Source organism: Rhynchophorus ferrugineus, unplaced genomic scaffold, assembly GCF_030347505.1.
Source record: "Rhynchophorus ferrugineus isolate W39M unplaced genomic scaffold, kcgeb_rfMv2 rfM4, whole genome shotgun sequence".
Classification (NCBI taxonomy): Eukaryota; Metazoa; Arthropoda; class Insecta; order Coleoptera; family Curculionidae; genus Rhynchophorus; species Rhynchophorus ferrugineus.
The window spans coordinates 6,383,559-6,402,047 of NW_027472583.1; the positions used below are offsets into that span (position 1 = coordinate 6,383,559).

The 18,489-nt window shown below is 34.6% G+C and overlaps 1 protein-coding gene across 4 annotated transcripts in view; it reads right to left on the minus strand.

Annotated features, from left to right (window-relative positions):
• The window catches only part of side-IV (sidestep IV), a 573,009-nt gene that overhangs the window by 267,447 nt on the left and 287,073 nt on the right, over window positions 1–18,489 (minus strand). The gene's annotated exons all lie outside the window — the stretch shown is intronic.

Consider the following 18,489-nt stretch of genomic DNA (forward strand, 5'->3'; position numbering starts at 1 on the left):
ACAAAAACATATTACTAACATAATTATATCTTTAAATTATAGTCTTTATTATATTATGGGAGAAATACTTACTGGTGATTACTAATAGCATCTCATTTCATAAAAATGCGGACCATCTTGTTTTATTTGTACAGGTAAAATAAATCGGAGACAATCGTCAATCTCGCGTTTCCAGTTTGTGGGATCTCCAATGTGGCACGACAGTTAAACGGCCACATGAAAAGCCAAATGGCGGCGATTTTCTCCTCGATTCTTGTAATATATCGGAATGATGTATCTCATCGCCATCCAGACGTTATATATCGGAGTCGTAAAGCTACATTCCGACCGTTTCGTTTCGGCGATTGTAAAGTTTTATTATGGAAACCTTTCTGGGTTAATGAAAACTTGAAACAGACATTGCTACTTCCCGCGGGCTGTAAAAATGAGTAAAAACGTGCCGTTTTAATGGTCCGGGTCCGCCATTGGTTCTCGCAGGGGATGAGGCGGGCCCGAAATGTCGACATTGAAAATTAGAAAAGAAACTTCCGGCTTAGGTAGATGAAGAAAGATGGTTTAAGTATTTTGTCGGTTAATACATCTTAAAAGTAAGACAATATCTGGTTTGGTCATTTCATGTTTTAATGCTAAATCTTTAATAACTTCGTAAATCCATTTGGGTTCAAATTCATTGTGCAGCTATTCGTTGGTTACGTAGCCATAAGCATAGGTAATTGTAAAAGTATATTTTGGAAGCATTGGATTACTGGCTGGTTTAAGGCTTCAATGAAATCGATGGCTAAGATTTGGTGAAACATATTAGGGCCCTTGCGACACCAAGAGCAGTATATAATTATCATTTTCCTCGGTTTAAAGGCAATTCATATCAGGCAATTCAGATTAATTCCATTATGATATGATATTCAACTCGTTGAGAAAAATTAGTGCAATATGTATTAATAAAAACCTGTTCAATAATTTTCTTGATCGATAGAACGATATTTGTTTGGAGAGTTACATTTCATCAATATGACCAAGTAGATATCAAGAGATGGCAGAACTAATGACCCGAAGTCCAAAATCTGCGTATTTTCACAATTATTGATTCCAAAGTATGGTGTAGCGTGATTCGACGTCATTTATTTGTTTTTGTTTTTACAACAATAAGTCGGTCAGTTTGTTGGTAGACGTCTGCAGTAACAGATTCATTCGGTTTTAGTAACTTATAATATACTACACTTGGTGGATTCTACGATATGCATAGCTGTACTTTATCGCCATGAATATTCGACCTCAGTGTCGATGTATATCTCTCTGCTGGAGAGACTGTTTGATAAAGGTAACTATGTTTTGCTTGGTAAGAAATCAAACCACTATGTTAAAATAGTTAGAAATTACATTTTGAGTCAATTCAAATGGAAATCACTTCCTGCCTTTCAAAACAGTCTGTCTTTGAGAGTTTCAGTTGTGTTTTTTCAGTCTTTGAAACCAAGACAGAGCAGCATTATAGGTTTTTAAAAGTGTTAACAGATTTCTTCGGCAGCAGATTTCATCAAATCAAACAACAAAAGTAATGAATGTTTAAAAATAATTTTTGAGCACGCCATGATGTTTGTAGATTTGTTCTCAATAATAATTGATATTTTCATCAACAGATATCGCCAAGTACAAGCAAGCACTTAGTACAGGCTCTTTCGAGATACTGAGTTGCTTAACCTAAAATCTGAGATTACATCCACTTTGGCATATATGTAAAATGTGACATTTTTAGTGAAATATTTGGAAAAATAATAAATATCAAATTTGAGGGCAAAAATATGACCTAGAAATTATAATTGCGTATTAAAATGAATCATATACATATGCCGCAATTTATTGAATCTATGCCATAAAAAACTAGCTATATATATAAAGCACCGATTAAAGTTGGTTGTATAACGATAAAAAATAGAAATATAGATAAATAAATATAAAAATGATAATATTTAAAGTTCAATCGTACCCAGTTATATCTCGAAACTCGACAATGTAGCAAATTATCCATACACTTTAACGTATTGGCAAATATAAGCCAATCGGTCTGCGAGATCGCAACAAAATGTGCACTTTTTAAAAGCGCACACCCGACTTTCTTGAAATCCAATTTCGAAATCATAACGTTCCTCGATATTGGTGGCCGTCCCCCCTCACGCCCTCCCCTTTCCCGTTGACTGTTTCTTTTCATTCCTTGATCGATAAACCACCCACCTCCACGAAGAATCTCCTGTCTGCTTTCACGGTTTGTTATCCCAGCAATAATCGACGGAAAATTACGTTTTCCACTGTTGAATTTTCAACATTTCGTCGTTCGAGAAAGATGACGAAGGCAAGTCATATATATTGACTGGTTTTTCGGTATTTTTGAAATTGGTTACTTGAATAAGTGATATTGCAGAAGTTGAAATGTGAAGTTTAACAGGCTCGTTGTATCAAGAGTTTGTCATGACATATGTTGAAAAGTATTACATTATTATCACTATTATTAACATCACATTATTAACTTACAGATTACCATTAATAATAAGGAAAATAAAATAAATAATATTAAACACAATTACTGTTTTTTTTTCTTATATCGTTGAGCATTGAACGTTTAGGCGATTTCCACATTGGAGGGCACTTGGAGGGGTGCGTACTTTCTTCAAATTTCGTTTTAATTTTCTCTCATTCCTTTACTTTTTACGCGATCCGATATTTCGTCAGGATTCCACCAAAAACTTTTCGGTCTTCGGCTATTGGTTTCCTCGATGAGAATATTCAAGTAAATAAAGTGGTTTTCCTTTTTAATTAATGAAATTTTAAAGATTCTCTTATGTATTACTTGCCTTATATCTTATAGCCATTGTTATTAAATATTGATAACAACGCATGGTAATTTATAATTAACCTAAACAACTATATGAAAATAACATCTGATTTTAAGATATTTTCATCGCGTCAATTCATAGAGATAATATTAATTGACATAATCGCATATCTGGCCTTCTTTAATTAAACGAAATAATTTCGTTAATACATGAAATCGTCGCTATAAAAAATTATGTACTACTGTCATGAAAAATTAAGAAACAGCGACGCTGCCGCTTTTTCGAATTGCCTTCTTTGAACCAAAATTTTAATTAGGAACAACATAGGTTAATGTTTGTGGTTTGTTTGAATCTGTTCCTCCTACTTGAAATCACAGATGAGAGTGCAGTTGTTATTTTAGGGGCACATTCTCTACACTCTGATCATGAATACAATATAGCCCTTTAACTTCCTTATGACCAGAGGAGTATTTTAGTAACAGCGGTTCCAATTAGTACAGGTACTTATAGCATTAGACTAGTTGCAATTTACTGTCCAACATACAATAAAAAAAGAAAATTAACTGAGAATTCTAATCAACTTTGGAAAAAGAAAAAGTATAATTTCTGTCGATTTCATGTTAAAAATAAAAGATGGTGGCTGACAACAGTTAAAGTTAATGAGTTGCATAAAGCAGCTGATGAACTAGGGTGTAACTACAAAGCAGTTTAGTATATCTACAACTGTATGGAATTCAGGAATTAGTCACCAGTGAGTCTGACTCTAACTGAAACCGTAATAAAAAAAGAACAAAACTCAACACACTAATCGAAAGAATCTTAAAAGAGCAAGTGTATTTGCAGAATATATCGAAGGAAGATTCCATCCAAACCAAGAGGATACTTTTCTAGCATACCTCAATCCCAATATCTGTTCTGAGAGGATTGCAATCGTTACTCCTAGGGAAATTTTAGAAGAAATTAGGCTCCATTTTAATTAAAAAAAAAAAACAACCTGACCTTGTAATGATACTAAAACCTGGTTAAAATCAAAATGAAATTAAATCATACCGTCCTATTTCTTTATTGCCAGTTATGGATAAACACTTTGAGAAATTGATTGTGAAACGCTTCAAAATTATTGCTCGAGCTATGTGAGCTGTTACTATCTCACTAGTTTGGCTTCAGGAAGACCCAAACAACAACAGATGTAAATGAATTGAAGAAAAAGAATCCAGAAAATAAAGGTGTGTGATCTACTGTTTCTTTCTATGTTGCACAATCTTTTGACAGAGTATGGCATGTAGACCTTCTATATAAAATAAAGTCACTTATAATTGAGCATTTCTACCTGCTATTAAAATCTTGTTTGAGTAGCTGATACTTTCGTGTTAAACATTCTCTGATCTCAAACCGATAAGGACTGGCGAAGCTCAAACAAGTGTGTTGAAGCCAGTGCTTTATCTTCTTTATACCAGTGATCTCACTACAACATTATGTAGCTCAACTGCTGCCTTTGCTGATCATATGGCAATACTATCAGTAGCAGAGTCTCTAGAGAGCTCAACCCGGAAAATCCAATCTTCTTGCTGATACAGTTACTATCTGGACCAAAAAAATGCGAATCAAATTGTATGAAGCAAAATCTACAAACATTGAATTCACAAATAAGGTGTCTTTATTAACGGCATGCAAATGCCACATACCATCATAGCGAAGTACCTTTTCATGAACCTGGATGCGGATCTCGGAGGGAAAGAGCATATAATAACGAAACGCCATGAATTCAACATCGACCTTAGAAAAATGCATTGGTTGCTTGGCCTCTATCAATTTACAAGTTTTTTTTTATATCAATAGATGCTGAGTTAGTATGAAGCTATGGAAATCAGCTCTGGGGTTGCGCCAGTGACTCCAAAGTGCAAGTACCTCAGATGTTTATGACCTCCATTGCGAGCTAGAAATTGATTTCGTCACGGACACTATCAGAAGATTTGTCGGTTCCCTTTAAAGATGAGTCTAGAACCATGTCGAGACGTCTAGATGTGGATAATATTATTAAGCATCTTAAACAGAAAAAGCAGTTTGATTTTGCAAAGGTTTGAACCATAAGTGATTCCGTGGAAAACATATTAGTTGTAGTTGTTTGTTAGTAGGTTAAGTCAGATTAAACTTAATTGATAGTTATATACTAGTTTTAATAACTTCATTAATTTAAAAAAGTGGGCAACGACTAGTAATAATATATAAATAAATAAAAAGTTAGTATATTAAAAGATTTTTAGCAGAATAAGTGGCATTAAAAACATTGAATAATATGTCACAGCTGCTTTAATCAAGAAACAGTTGATTAAAAATTCTGGCAGTACAAGCAATTAATAGAGAATTTCCGAGCCAACCACCGCGAATACATATATACATGAGAGCCCGAAGGAATGGGCTTTGAGCAAATAATACAGTCGCCGTTCTGTTTTCATTAGGGTAGAGGGGGAGACGTGGATTTTCGGTTTTTCTATCTTGAGGGAAAATATTTATATGTAATTCGGCGCCAGATGGCGTGTCGATCGTGTAAATGGGCCGACGCAAAATAATAGGAAAGTTTTATAGGTTTCTGTTCTGAAAATATGTTTTCGACGAGTTAAATGCGAAAACTTTGTTTCGTCTCGCTATTAATAGCCCTTTTGGATATGCCGTAGCGCATTTTGGATTTTTCTATTTATTTTATTGTTATTCGATGGTAGGTGAGTCTGAAATACTAGTTGAATGAAGCCGTAGAAATTTGTTTTGTTCTGATAGTTGAAAAATGTATCCATAGATGAATTTCATTGAATCAATCTTATATTAATAAAAAATAATCGCCGAAAAGTATGTATGCGCATAACTTCAGAACTGTTGCGACACAATTAGATTTATCTATGTTTAAGAAAATGGTTTAATATTAAGTTTAAAAATATATAATATTTCTCTTTTGTTAGGGCTTTAGTCTTATGTTAGGACTTTAATTTGTAGAGCTCTAATTTATTAGACCATTTAGGCTGTTTTGTAGTATGTGAGACATGGAAAAAGGATTATCGTATTGTATCTATTGTTTGGTGAATCCTGGCTAAGGTAGGAAAGGCACCGAACAAAACAGAAAACATATGGATAGCAAAAATAATCTCCCATCGGCTCTTCACTATCATCGTTATAGCCAAAACACTCAAGGAGGTACGAGACAGTGGGATATTCGAGTATTTTAAGAATCTGTAATGCACGTGTTTCATTCGCATGAAAAGTCCCTAGCTAAAAGATGCTCCTCCCACCGAAGTTCGGAACCACAGCCTTCTCAGCCACCAAGAACAGCAAGAAACCTTGAGCGATAAAACACGATGAATCCCTAGTCTGAACGAGAGTTAAAATGAGAATTAGTCAATGAACATAAGAATTAAGAAAAGTATGAGAAACAGAGTAAGCATGGATTAAGATAAAAATAGCCAGAAAGAAACGAGCGTCATAATTAAGAAGACATAATAAGTCAACAACAATAATGGAGAACAGAAACAGTCACAACCGAATCGCGATTTTGGTAACAGTACAAGCTCACATCAAGAAGAATAGTAGAATTCTTATATGATGTTTTTATAATCATTTGTTGGGTCCATAATAAGTCATTTCAAGTCATTTTATAATTACCTTCACTATTATGTATCGACTTATTATTATTTCTATTTTATTTCTTTAATTTTATATATTTGTTATATTATTCGTTTAAATATAATAGAGAAAATAAATTTTATGCTATTTACAGCATTGACCCCTCTTCTTAACTCTCAACAAGTATAACTATACCAAATTGCATATTTCTTTTTTAGTTATTGTCAGGGCAAAGTTCGTACTAAAATTAAATTATTTTACAGTTAAGTGTCATAATATGATCAGAGTTGTACGCAAGACGGCTGACAACATATTAGTATTTTTTAAATTGGTCGAAAAATATGTAGAGCAAAATTTTTTAATTAGTTAAGAGGAAAAAAAGAGATTTAAGAGTGTAATTAGAACAGTTAAAAAAAGCTAATATAAAATGTCATCAAAGTCACACTGAAGAACCTACAGAAGCTGCTAGAAGATATAGCCATAGTCATCATGAAGTACATTATTAACTATTCAAAGAATAAAATTGTTAGTATAGGAAATCGGTTAACTAATATTTGAAAATGAGCTGTAATATAACTAATAATAAGCGGATAAGCTAACATTACTGAACCATATATTGAACCTATGAATTCTTGTTGTTTACCAGGTTCTACACTGTGACTATTTTTTTTGGGTAGGATTCCTAAATATAATGCATATTTCCATATTATGTCTCTTTGGGTATTCTGAGTCTGAAATACTTTAAATTGAATGTTTCGAAATGAGGAATAATTCTTTATTAGGTCTATCGAAACAGGTACATCCAAATCATCTTTCACGCAATCAGTACAATCAAATTCTAAATTTATATTTACTATTGTTTCGAAATTAAAGATCTTGTTTATATTTTAAGCCTAGATTCCAGAATCAACTTTTACCTTGTAATCAGCTAAGTGTTAAAAGCTATGTAAAAAAATATTTACCTCCTTATTTTATAAAGAAAAAGGTAAATAAATAGTTTTGTAGGTAGTACAGATACGTGGTATACTTAGATACCTTCATTCCTAATTAGCAATGTTACACAAATTTATATTATTTTGGATGTAAGCAACCAAAACCTATTTACAAGGTAAATTGGGGATCTGAATCCTAATCGGCAGTCCGTTTTTAAAAGTTCACTCTACTTTTCGAACTATTGTTTAATTTTTACTTTTTGGCCATTAAAGTTCCTTTATTATTATCCCTTAACTGACAAGTAATGAGGAATGGACAGAGTCTTTTATATTGCTTGGGATCTGTTTCTCTAGTTAGGGTCCTACAATTACCGAGAAAGTTGTGAACATTTTTAAACAATACCCTTGCTGCTGTTTCATCAGGAGTTAAACATTTTGTAAATGTTGCCTTAGCTTTTTTTTTAAATCAGGTTTGACAAATATTCATTTCCATTTTGCCTATGGCAATTTTAGAAGCAACTTGGTTAAGTAGTGAAAAGCCGATCCTTCGCAATTAAGTGCCTTAACAAAGTTATTAATAAGGCCAAGTTGGATATGAAGAGGTGGCAATAAAACATACGGATGATATTTAACGAGCAAAAGTAGAAATCATCTACATGATTTTTTCGTTCTCTCCAAAACGATGGCACAGAAAATGAAATGTATATAAATTTTCACCTAGTGACCTCATGTAGAGCTTTGCTTAGTTTCGGCGCCAATGGCTTGTTAGTTTTGACCAAAGCAAATCCAAAGTACTGCATTTGTCATTGAATGCATTTGACAGGAGTTTTCCATTTTATTGAAGCAAATAACATCCACTTTGAATAGACTTTGCACAATCGACAATGCGATGAAGCACAATCATACTATTTTAGGGTTGTTATATGTCTCGGTGAATAGAGGTAAACACAAGTAGATAAATGGGAGCGGCGCTGTAAGCGGGTTTAACTGTAGACGAGGCTTGGCGAGTCGATGGTGGGACGTTTGAGCTGAGCGCTGATCAGTGAATCACTGAATGAATAAAAGTACGCTTCAATGATCTTCCAGAAAAAAGTCTCGGGGTTGCCAGATATTCGTTATCGTGTACTAGTTGGCGCTGGTATTTTGTAGACCGTTAATCCATGATGTAAATTTCGACATGCCTCAAGTTCGCGACAATACAAAAACAGTCCTAAATGATGTTTGATGCAACATCGTCACTTCACACCCGTTGAAAGAGCGCAGTGCTGCCACCATGAGCGAACTCTAGAACTAGTATCAATCTTTACACAACAATTGAAGATCTAAGTTCAGAACATTAAATAACGTTAAGAATCGTTCTCATTTTCTTGAGTCCAGTAGTTGGTGCTAATTTGTAAACTTCTGTTATTGGTGTTAATTATATTTTCAAGAAATTTTCAAGAAAATCTTCCCTCTTCCTCTCAGATATTATTCTGATACCGAAAAACCATGTACCGACAATCAACGAAAACCCGAAAATAAATCTGATTTCGGTTATCGTTCCGGCCGAATTAAATAAATGCAAATAAATCGGCGTTTAATTAGTAAACATAAACTTTCCGATTAGGAATTCAGTTCATTACAGATTCTCCTTCGTTCGACAGAGAGAAAAAAAACTCGGTCGCCAATCAGCTAGATTATGATTAGAGGACAAAGCTGGCTGGCTGGCTGGCGGACTCGGTCCCTCGTGAAATCCCTTCTAATCGGAAAAGTTTTTTTATTGAGTTAAAACTTGGCGGCTTCAATTAGGTTACCGGCTAATTTCGTAAAAATATCCGTCCCAGTTTTTCGGTGCTGCCACCGCGGTCTCGATTATATTGTATCTAACTAGACGGTGGCCTTCCGTGAAGTAGTTACACTGGTCTCGTTTACGCTCTTGCAGCTTTCATTAACACCAGCTAGAGTATATTAGAAAACATAATGGTTTTAAAAAAATCTTTAAATTTAATTACCGTTTTTGGTTTTACTGCTCAATTGTTGGAAATAGAGGCGGAATATTGCTATAAATAATTATTGTATTAAACAGTGATAGCCAATTACGTTTCTCTGATTACGAGAATAAAATATTCCTAATGACGTTTTTCAACGTGTGATCTAGATTTTAATAATTTTTGACCATTTTTTTTCTCTATCACGCGCAAGAGCGTGATGGACACTGACGTCAAATTTTACAGCCGATGGTCGAATAACGCGCGAGTCAGAGGCGGATTATAAGGGAAAGAATAGTATATATTGTTGATTAGAAGATATAATTGAATATACCATAACAAAATGATACACACACACATACACACACACACACACACACACACACACACACACACACATATATATATATATATATATATATATATATATATATATATATATATATATATGTATATATATATATATATATATATATATATGTATATATATATATATATATATATATATATATATATATATATATATATATATATATATATATATATATATATATAATGGGAATGAATCAACTACTAAACTAAGATAAAAATATATTCAGTAGAGAGAAAGATAAATACAATAAATATAAATAAAAGATTCAGATTTATGATAAGAGGGCATTCATGACTAATTTTTGCTCAGTCTAAAGAGTAACCAGTGTCTTTTCTTTTTTTTTTGTAAATAACAATTTTTACATTGCTTTCTCATTACATTTCCTGCTTTCTTCTCCTCTCGTATTTTCAAAACATATTCACTGACATCCGCTCTGGAAGTAGGTTTGGACGGAGCCTTTAGTAACCTTTTTATGACAGAAAACGAAATAATATATATTGTAAAATTAGGGCACGTTTCATATCTATTTTTCCACTTTTAGGACGAGAGGGCCTTGTCATATCGATATTTCTTACCGCCATATGCAGTTCTGTAATACATATGAATCAAAAAGGAAAAATGCAAACAAAGCACGCAAATGACTCTCCTATAGTCTTCAGATAATGCCGATACAACTGTATGGGTACACTGCTACTGACGAACTTAATACAAAGCTTAGAAAGACCACCGCAAGTATAATGCGCTGGAGCGTAATTGGTGTCCAATGAAGGCTTCACATTATACGCTAGCGCATTATCAGCACCGAAGGAGTTAACATAGTTTTTATGAAAGATACATGGTACAAATAAAAACGATTTCATACTTGCTGTAATTAGTTGATTTGATTATTAATGAATAATTACTTGTTTTTCTGTACATCAAAAGTTTTCACCTTAGCTGATCCAAAAAAAAAACACAATCATAATCTGGACATTCTGTTTCCATTTTCATTCCTGAAAATAATATCTCAGTGGTATAAATTACTAAAAATAAAACCTGAAAAACCGTTCAATGATTAATTGTATGCAATTCTAAAATACGAAAAAAAAAGATTTCCCAACTTATTTACCCTATTGTTAACCTGTATACCAGTACTTTGCTCTAATTTTGCATTAACATCACCACCACTGTACACCACCTCAAAAAATTTAGTATAAGGAACGATTATTTTCAATAAATATTGTCACTATTTCTGCTCGTTCTTATGGCCTATATTTATCCATAATAAACATCTACACAACACAGTGGTTGAAGAGAAACTGAACTAAACGCCACAAAATTAAAATAAAATGCAATCAAAATTGTATTTGTCCATCCTATATTTGTATGAGAAGTTTTTGTTTGCGAGTTTTCTAATAGTCAAATAATGCCCATTGATAGCTTTCCTCAATTCTTTTTTCAGAAACCGTTGATTATGCCCAGATGGGTCTTCTTAGTACAACCGGCAGTATTTTATTTTAAAACTGATACGAATACTAAAAACTACCACTAAATATATTTTATTTGATATTTTTCAGTATTTTAATTTGATTTAGTATCATAGAAGTAGACTGAATTATCACTCTTTGCTTTTGGTTCTGGTGTTGATGCCCTATTTGGATATCGGCCAGATTTCTTGTAAAATTTATACATCTGCGTTATTAACTCTACAGTCAGTGTATTATTACAATATAATGTAGCGCATATACCTTTGTGAAGATGAACGATTACATAAGTGCATTTTTGTAGTACAGTATCCGAGGAAATGTTCCGCATACGTTACAAAACAATTATTAAAAAAAATCAACACCCACGAGAAACAGACTACACCTTAACTATTCTTCGTCTTTCTTATGCTTGTCTTTAACAAGATGTCACCTGTCTATCCTGTCACAAGCCACATGGCATTTCAACATGCACTGTACAGCTGAACACTGATATTCGGTTGAATATATGACACAAAAACCAAATTCAAATAACATCTTGCCATTCAATTCATTAATCGATAGTAGATATCTTAAAAATCAATAGGAACGGTCTCCGAGTCTTGTTGAACTTGTCGAGCAACTTATTTTACTAAACAAAAACAAGATCTGCGAATATTCTAAAGTTGAAGGTCGTTTTCTTCATGCAACATCATAATTGATATACTTGCTTCATCTTCGAAATGATTATTTGTTACGTTCTCGTTAATATAAAAAACCTATTACGTGTTATTACAACAACGACATGTAATTGAACATAAAAAAAAGGCATAAAAGAACCAGCTCTGTTTTCTTTGTCACGCAGTCTATTCAATGTGGCGGGTGAATCGTTCATTTCCCGCAAATGTACTCTTAAAAGAAATTATTTTAATTGTCGACCGACCGTAGTTTAACACTGGCAGTTGTTTTTGAACGAGCGTAAAGCCGAACGAAAAAAAAAGGACACGAGATCCACGAGAATAGTAATTTTAATCAGTTCCAAAGTGGTTTTAACAGCAGCCGACGTCGAATTTGTCGCAGCATTCGCTCATCCCGCCGTTTATTATGAAAAGTCCCTATTTTTTCGCTCTCTTTCTCTCGCGCTCCCTCTCCCACCCTTTGTCATTTTTTTATATTTTCTCCCGAATGGCGAATGTTCCCGCTCCTGCGACATATGGTTTTTAGGGGAGTCCGGACGTTTAATTCTGAATTACGAAGCGCCTGTTGTTTTAGAAAGGGATGCAGACTGACCGTCGAATTGTGTCAGTGAGAGGGATAGCGATGTTAAGTGGACCCGTTTTGTGTGTTTAAATTACTCTTTCCAACCATCATTTCCATCTAATTCATAATTCTTTTCACCCTAACGTACTGATTAATATCATTAAGTGTATATCTATATTTTATTATTAATTAAAATAAACTACTGGTCTTTGGGTATTATATTATACAAAGAAGAGAGAAAATAAACTTTATTTGATTTACAACCTTGTATTCTCTCCTACATCTCAACAATGTAACATCAATTTAAGACATTTTATTATCCTTTTAGGAAGAACAAAAATAGTAAGTCAATACAGTAGAAGCAAAAAAATAACCGTTTATCAGCATTTATTGAGAAAATTGGAACTCTATATACTAAATATATGCACAGTATATATTAAATATATTAGTCAAAATATTTTCCACAATTTTCTATTTTTCTCAACTTTCGTGTGACATAACACCGTGTCGATGTTGCTTGGCAGTAAATCACTTCTTCGACATTTCAAAAACGTGTGCCAGCCAAGTCTGCTAAACCAGCTGAAGTAATGATAATCAGAAGATACCATATCCAGTGATTACGCTGAGTGCGGCTGAACTTTCTATTCGAGCTGCAATAGCGTATCCTACGAAATTCTCGAATCCACAGAACATTGTTTCCGGGCAAGTAACGAAACCGCAATATTGAAACGAAATTTCAGTATCACTCCATTCGCGTGATACGGAAGTATAGAAACAGTTGATTCGGTAATTACCAAGCTACCGGAAAGTTCTTTAAGAATATAAGGCGAGTTTTCGCCCAATAACACTTGCAATTCATGGTCTTTTTTCAAACTCGTTCGATCTTTGAATCGGCGTTGAAATCAGACTTGATAGTTGATACCAAAACCGACGTTTGGGATATGATAGAGCAGCCATTACCTTCTAAAAGTGCTTGATAAGTTTCGAGCTGAGTGCGTAACCGCGTTGGCTAAGAGTTTGGTTCGCTAACAAAACGTCTTAGGATCGAATCCTGCTAGGCCTAGTTGCTTTTCTTTATTCATAAAATGAAATAAAGGATAATGTTCTTTAAAAATAAGTGAACGTTTGTTTCTTACAGTTGAAACGAGTTTAAAAAAAAATTGATAAGTTTCGGTAGCAGACATCTTTAAATCAAATAAGTAAAGCAAAAAAAACTAAGTTCTGTATGCCATAAACAAGCAGAAGTTCCATATGGCCGTTTGGTTGGCATGGTGGTCTATTGTTGTGATAGTTGCAGGTTCGAATCCTTCTGGGACATGGAAGGACTTGTTATTGAAATTGTAAATGTTTTGGTAGGTAACAGTAGAAAATCCGATGTCATAACCATCTCAGTCACGCCAGTAACCAGGCTGAATAAGACTGGATTTCTTCTGGGATGGTGGTCTCTAAGTTAGTTACTTTGGTCAGTAGGCACCTTACGTTAAACAATAGGTCCAGTTTAGACAAACCAAACTAAATACCGTGGCTAAGATCGTGTTTACAAACACCACGAATTTATTTGCAGCTTTTTGTTCAATTTGTCGCCTTCTCTACCATTCCGTATCCAGCAGAAAGATTTGACGATGAGCCAATTATACAGTATCTGAGCATTTACATGCATTTTACCCAAGTTGTTGAGGTGATCGTATCCAGTATTATATGGGCATTCAGCGCCCCAACATCAAGGAAAGTAGATACAAGTTGCAGCGGCCCGCTGTGACAAACTCGTGAAACCGAGTAGGAACCAATAGGTTTGTCTACGACATTAACGTCGGCTTTAGTTTTATATATAAATCTATAATTTCTGGACAATTTTTGCACTGCTGAAAATATAATAACAAATCTCTTTTCCTTTTTGCATTCGTCGTTCACGTGCATTAAGAAAGCAAAGTTTTATCGGCTGGAAACCAAAAGCCGTTGAATATTCGTCCATGTTTATGTTCTTCAATTTATTTGAAATGTTAGTGTTATTTTTCCGAACAATAGTCAAATTGTGATCGCTGTGCAGTCATTTCCGATCGAGGAACACTTATGAACCAAATATCCATGGTCACATGTCGTTTGTTGGTTGATACTGGAGCAAGTAGCCGCTTGACAAAAGCATTAGCCAAAGTGTCTTGATAATAAGATCCTTCGGCTCGCTTACTTAACTTATTTTCTAAAACCTGGGCTTTGAAAGACCCCACGCGAAGGATCTAGGTTTAAGAAAGTTATACAAAAAGGCAACGAAAAAAAATATTAAATGTTTTTCAAGTTATCAGATTAGCACTAAAGCACTTGCTTTCTAATAAACCAGCTAATAGCAAAAACAGCATTAAAAATGACGATTTCTTTTTCATCGAAAGAAGAATTAAAATTTTTCTACAATAAAAACTAGATCTCGTCATTTTTTCATTACTTTCTCGACATGCCCCCCGCTTCTCTCCCACTCCCTCCAATCCGGTAAATTTCTCATCTAAACTTTCCAGACCGGATTTTTTGCGCGCCCCGTGCCTCTCTACCTTTCGGTCTCATCTCTTCCTCCCTTCCCGCCTCCCTCCGCCTCCTCGCTAGGACGTCACCGTCGCCGTGTGCCACCTCGCGAAAAGAAAAGATAATTACGGGAGACTTTCGGCTCGAGAGCGGTCTAATTTCGTTAGGGCCAACGACGTACTCTTCGGAATCGTTTGTCGTGTATGCTAAACAAAGACTGTTACGTCGCAATTCGATTAAACAGAGCTGGCTATCGGATAGCCTTGTTGGAGCGAGTGTTTTCCGAAAATATGAAATCTAAACTTTCAGAAAGACTGGTTTATATTAGATAAGACACTTTTTGGATATCACATATTCATTATATATTATACAAAAATGTATAAAAGCATTTTATGAATCATTGTCTAATTAATCGGAATACAGTCAATATATTAAGAACATGAATTAATTTAGAAAAATGTAAAAGGAATATTTTTAATGGTTCCTGAAGGTTCCCATTGGATAAGATGTCTCGTTGGTGATTTGAATATCTATAAATCGATACAAACCTTTACGATTATTAGTTTTGACTGCAATATAACATGGTGGGGCTGGTCAACTGAAGAAATTCGAACAACTTAAGAGGAATTTTAACCACTTATTGAGATTCGGTGGTTTCGTGCATCGATACAAATTTCACGATTGTTAGTTTTGACTGTAAAATAACATAAGAACTGAAGAAGAAGAAATTTAACGCCTGATAGAGACACTATATCTTTTGTATATGTCATTCTGTTCAAATGGCATCATGCGTCCAAGCTATACCTATTATATTTTGCGAAAGTTACGCTGTCACTGATTTATAACTATTTGAAAATGTCATGCATGTCTAACCTTAACATGTGAGGTGTGGTGTCGAATATTCAGAACTGGAATTTTAGATGTGTAAGACAATGACCTTCTTGTAGACCGAAAAAGTTTGAAGATATGAAACTGCAAGAGTTATTGGATGGGTCTTCATCCAACCCAAGCTCAAAAACAATTGTCAGAAGCATTAAATGTGGCCTAAGAAACGACTGGCGAACGGCTACGTGCAATGAAGAATAACCAAAAGATGGGAAGATGGGTGCCACATCAACTGAGTGACAAATAGACAAATAGAAAATCTAAAAATCGTCAGTGAAGAGACCCATCCATATCAATGTTTTTTTCTTTTCTGTGTCCTGCGCCATGATCTTTCAGATTTAGGATAATAATATGCTTATATATAATAAGTGACTTTGTTTCCCATCTTCTAAACTATTTGTTAGTGTATTTTATTTAAATGAGAGAACTCCGATCTGTGGGAACAATGGGCTACCAATTTTCTACCTGAATCGCTTTCTGATGCTAGATATGTAGTATCTCTTGAGCCTCACGTGCTATTGTCCTCCTATTGCGGAAGTTTCCTTTGATACTTTATGCTATGGTGTATTATTTTCCACCTTAGAGTTTGCATGCCAATTTGCGAATACATATATCTCCGGAACTTTGTTAACATTGCTGTTACTTGCTGTGTCCAGTAGTTGAATGCCGCCATATATCCAGATTGGCTTGATAATCAACTTTAATATCATAATTTTTCTTTCTTTGTTTAGATGGGAGTGGAGACCGGTTACCAATTTTTTTATTTAGATGGCATTGTAGTTAGATCAAAACAGTTTTTGGTCATAATGCACTGAGAGGGTGACAGTATTGCCAGCTTAGATCGCCATGTTGCTAGAAAGATGGAAACAACTTTTCTCTATAGATACTTTTCCAAAATGAAAATAATATCAGAGTAAATGCAAGCACGAAAGTTTATACTCAATATCTGGACGTCATTGATTGAATCTAAAAGTATTTTGGTCTAATTTAAGTTAATAACAAATATTCCTAAAATTTGCAAACAAATATAACCCCTTAATTTAATCCATTTATACGATAGCATTAACTACCATATGTCGAACGACGATACTTTAGCATAAAAATATGAACTCCTTCATATTATTTCCTTATCATATAGGGTATTTTTCAATCTAGAGTCGTGTGTCGGTCTTAATAGAATGAGAAAGGAAAAGAAGGCGGGTTTTTATCGGGTTAAGGTCGGGACGGGGAGGGGTGTTGGTTTCGATCGTTCTAGGCCTCAGACATCGACAAAGCGGCCTGTCAATCGGCCGAACGCTCGATAACTCACCCTGAATACGTCGATATCGATCAGATAAATCTACTTTGAAATTAACTTTTCCGTCGAAAAAAATGGTAAAAGTAACGTTGAAACGGAGACGGCAAGAGAGAGAGAGAGAATGAAAGAGGAGGCGAATATGTGCGGAAAAGCGAGAGAGGAGACAGGTAATCTACAAGTAAATCGTTTTCCGGGCCTTCTTAGCCCCAGGGACCTCTCCCCTGGCCCGAAACTTTCGAATAACCCCCCGCATTCTTATAAAATAAGGCATGTATAAACATCTGTCGACGAGTATATTTAAATAAAATTTGAATTTTAAAGATGGTGGCGGCGTCAGCGGCGATGGTTGTTGCCGGTGGTGGTGGTGTCGGCGCTGGGGGCCGGCGGGGATCGGCGGTGTCGCGGGAAATTAGAGGGACGTGTCGCCTTGTTCGTTACGCCGTACGATTTTTTCTCTCGCCCGCTGTAATTCGTCATTTGCATAACGAAATTTCCGTTTTTAATATTAAAACGAAAGCAGCGTTATTATGAATAAATTATAGATAATTTTGCCTCATACTAAATCTGATTATTTAATATATATCTAATTGAAAACATCTCTCTGCAGATAGTAGTAAAAATTGTTTTGTCTCCATAATGAATTGCTATTATATTGCGTTAGTTGCTTTAAAATCCCAGAAATGCTGGATCGATATGGCTCATTTAGGTATTGAAATATTTATGGGAGCCCAAGGTAGGCTTATATGGCGATTGATAAAATATGGGATAATTTCAATGAAAATTACAAAAATAATTATGTTCTTTTCCTATGCAAGGATTCACTGTCACTGTCGCGAATAGCTTCAGTTCATAAAGAATCGGCATAATCGTTGGTTGTCAAATATCTATAGGTCCTTTTCGAAATTTATGTTGTGACTGAAAATGTTGATTACTGACTAAAACTACCGGCTACTGATGTCAGTTAGAATATATAACAACAGGTCAAATGAAGAGTCCCCGGTCTGGCATATAGATAGCGCTACTAGAATTAAATCCATATGTTAGCCCTAATCCTCAAAAGATACGTGTATAAATTTGACAGCTGTCGGATCATTAGTTTGTGAATAGCATTTTGAGTGAACTTTTGTTATTGTGAAAAAAAATAGAAAAAAGGAATTTCGCGTGTTAATAATATATTGCTTTTTGAAGGGAAAAAATACACTTGAAACAAAAACTTGGCTTGATGCCGAGGTTCCGGACAGTGCCCCAGGAAAATCAACCATCAAGGATTGGTATGCTAAGTTTAGACGTGGTGGAATGAGCACCGAAGACGGTGAACGCAGTGGACGCCAAAATAGCTTGTTACCAACGAAAACATTAAACAAATCCACAAAATGATTTTGAAA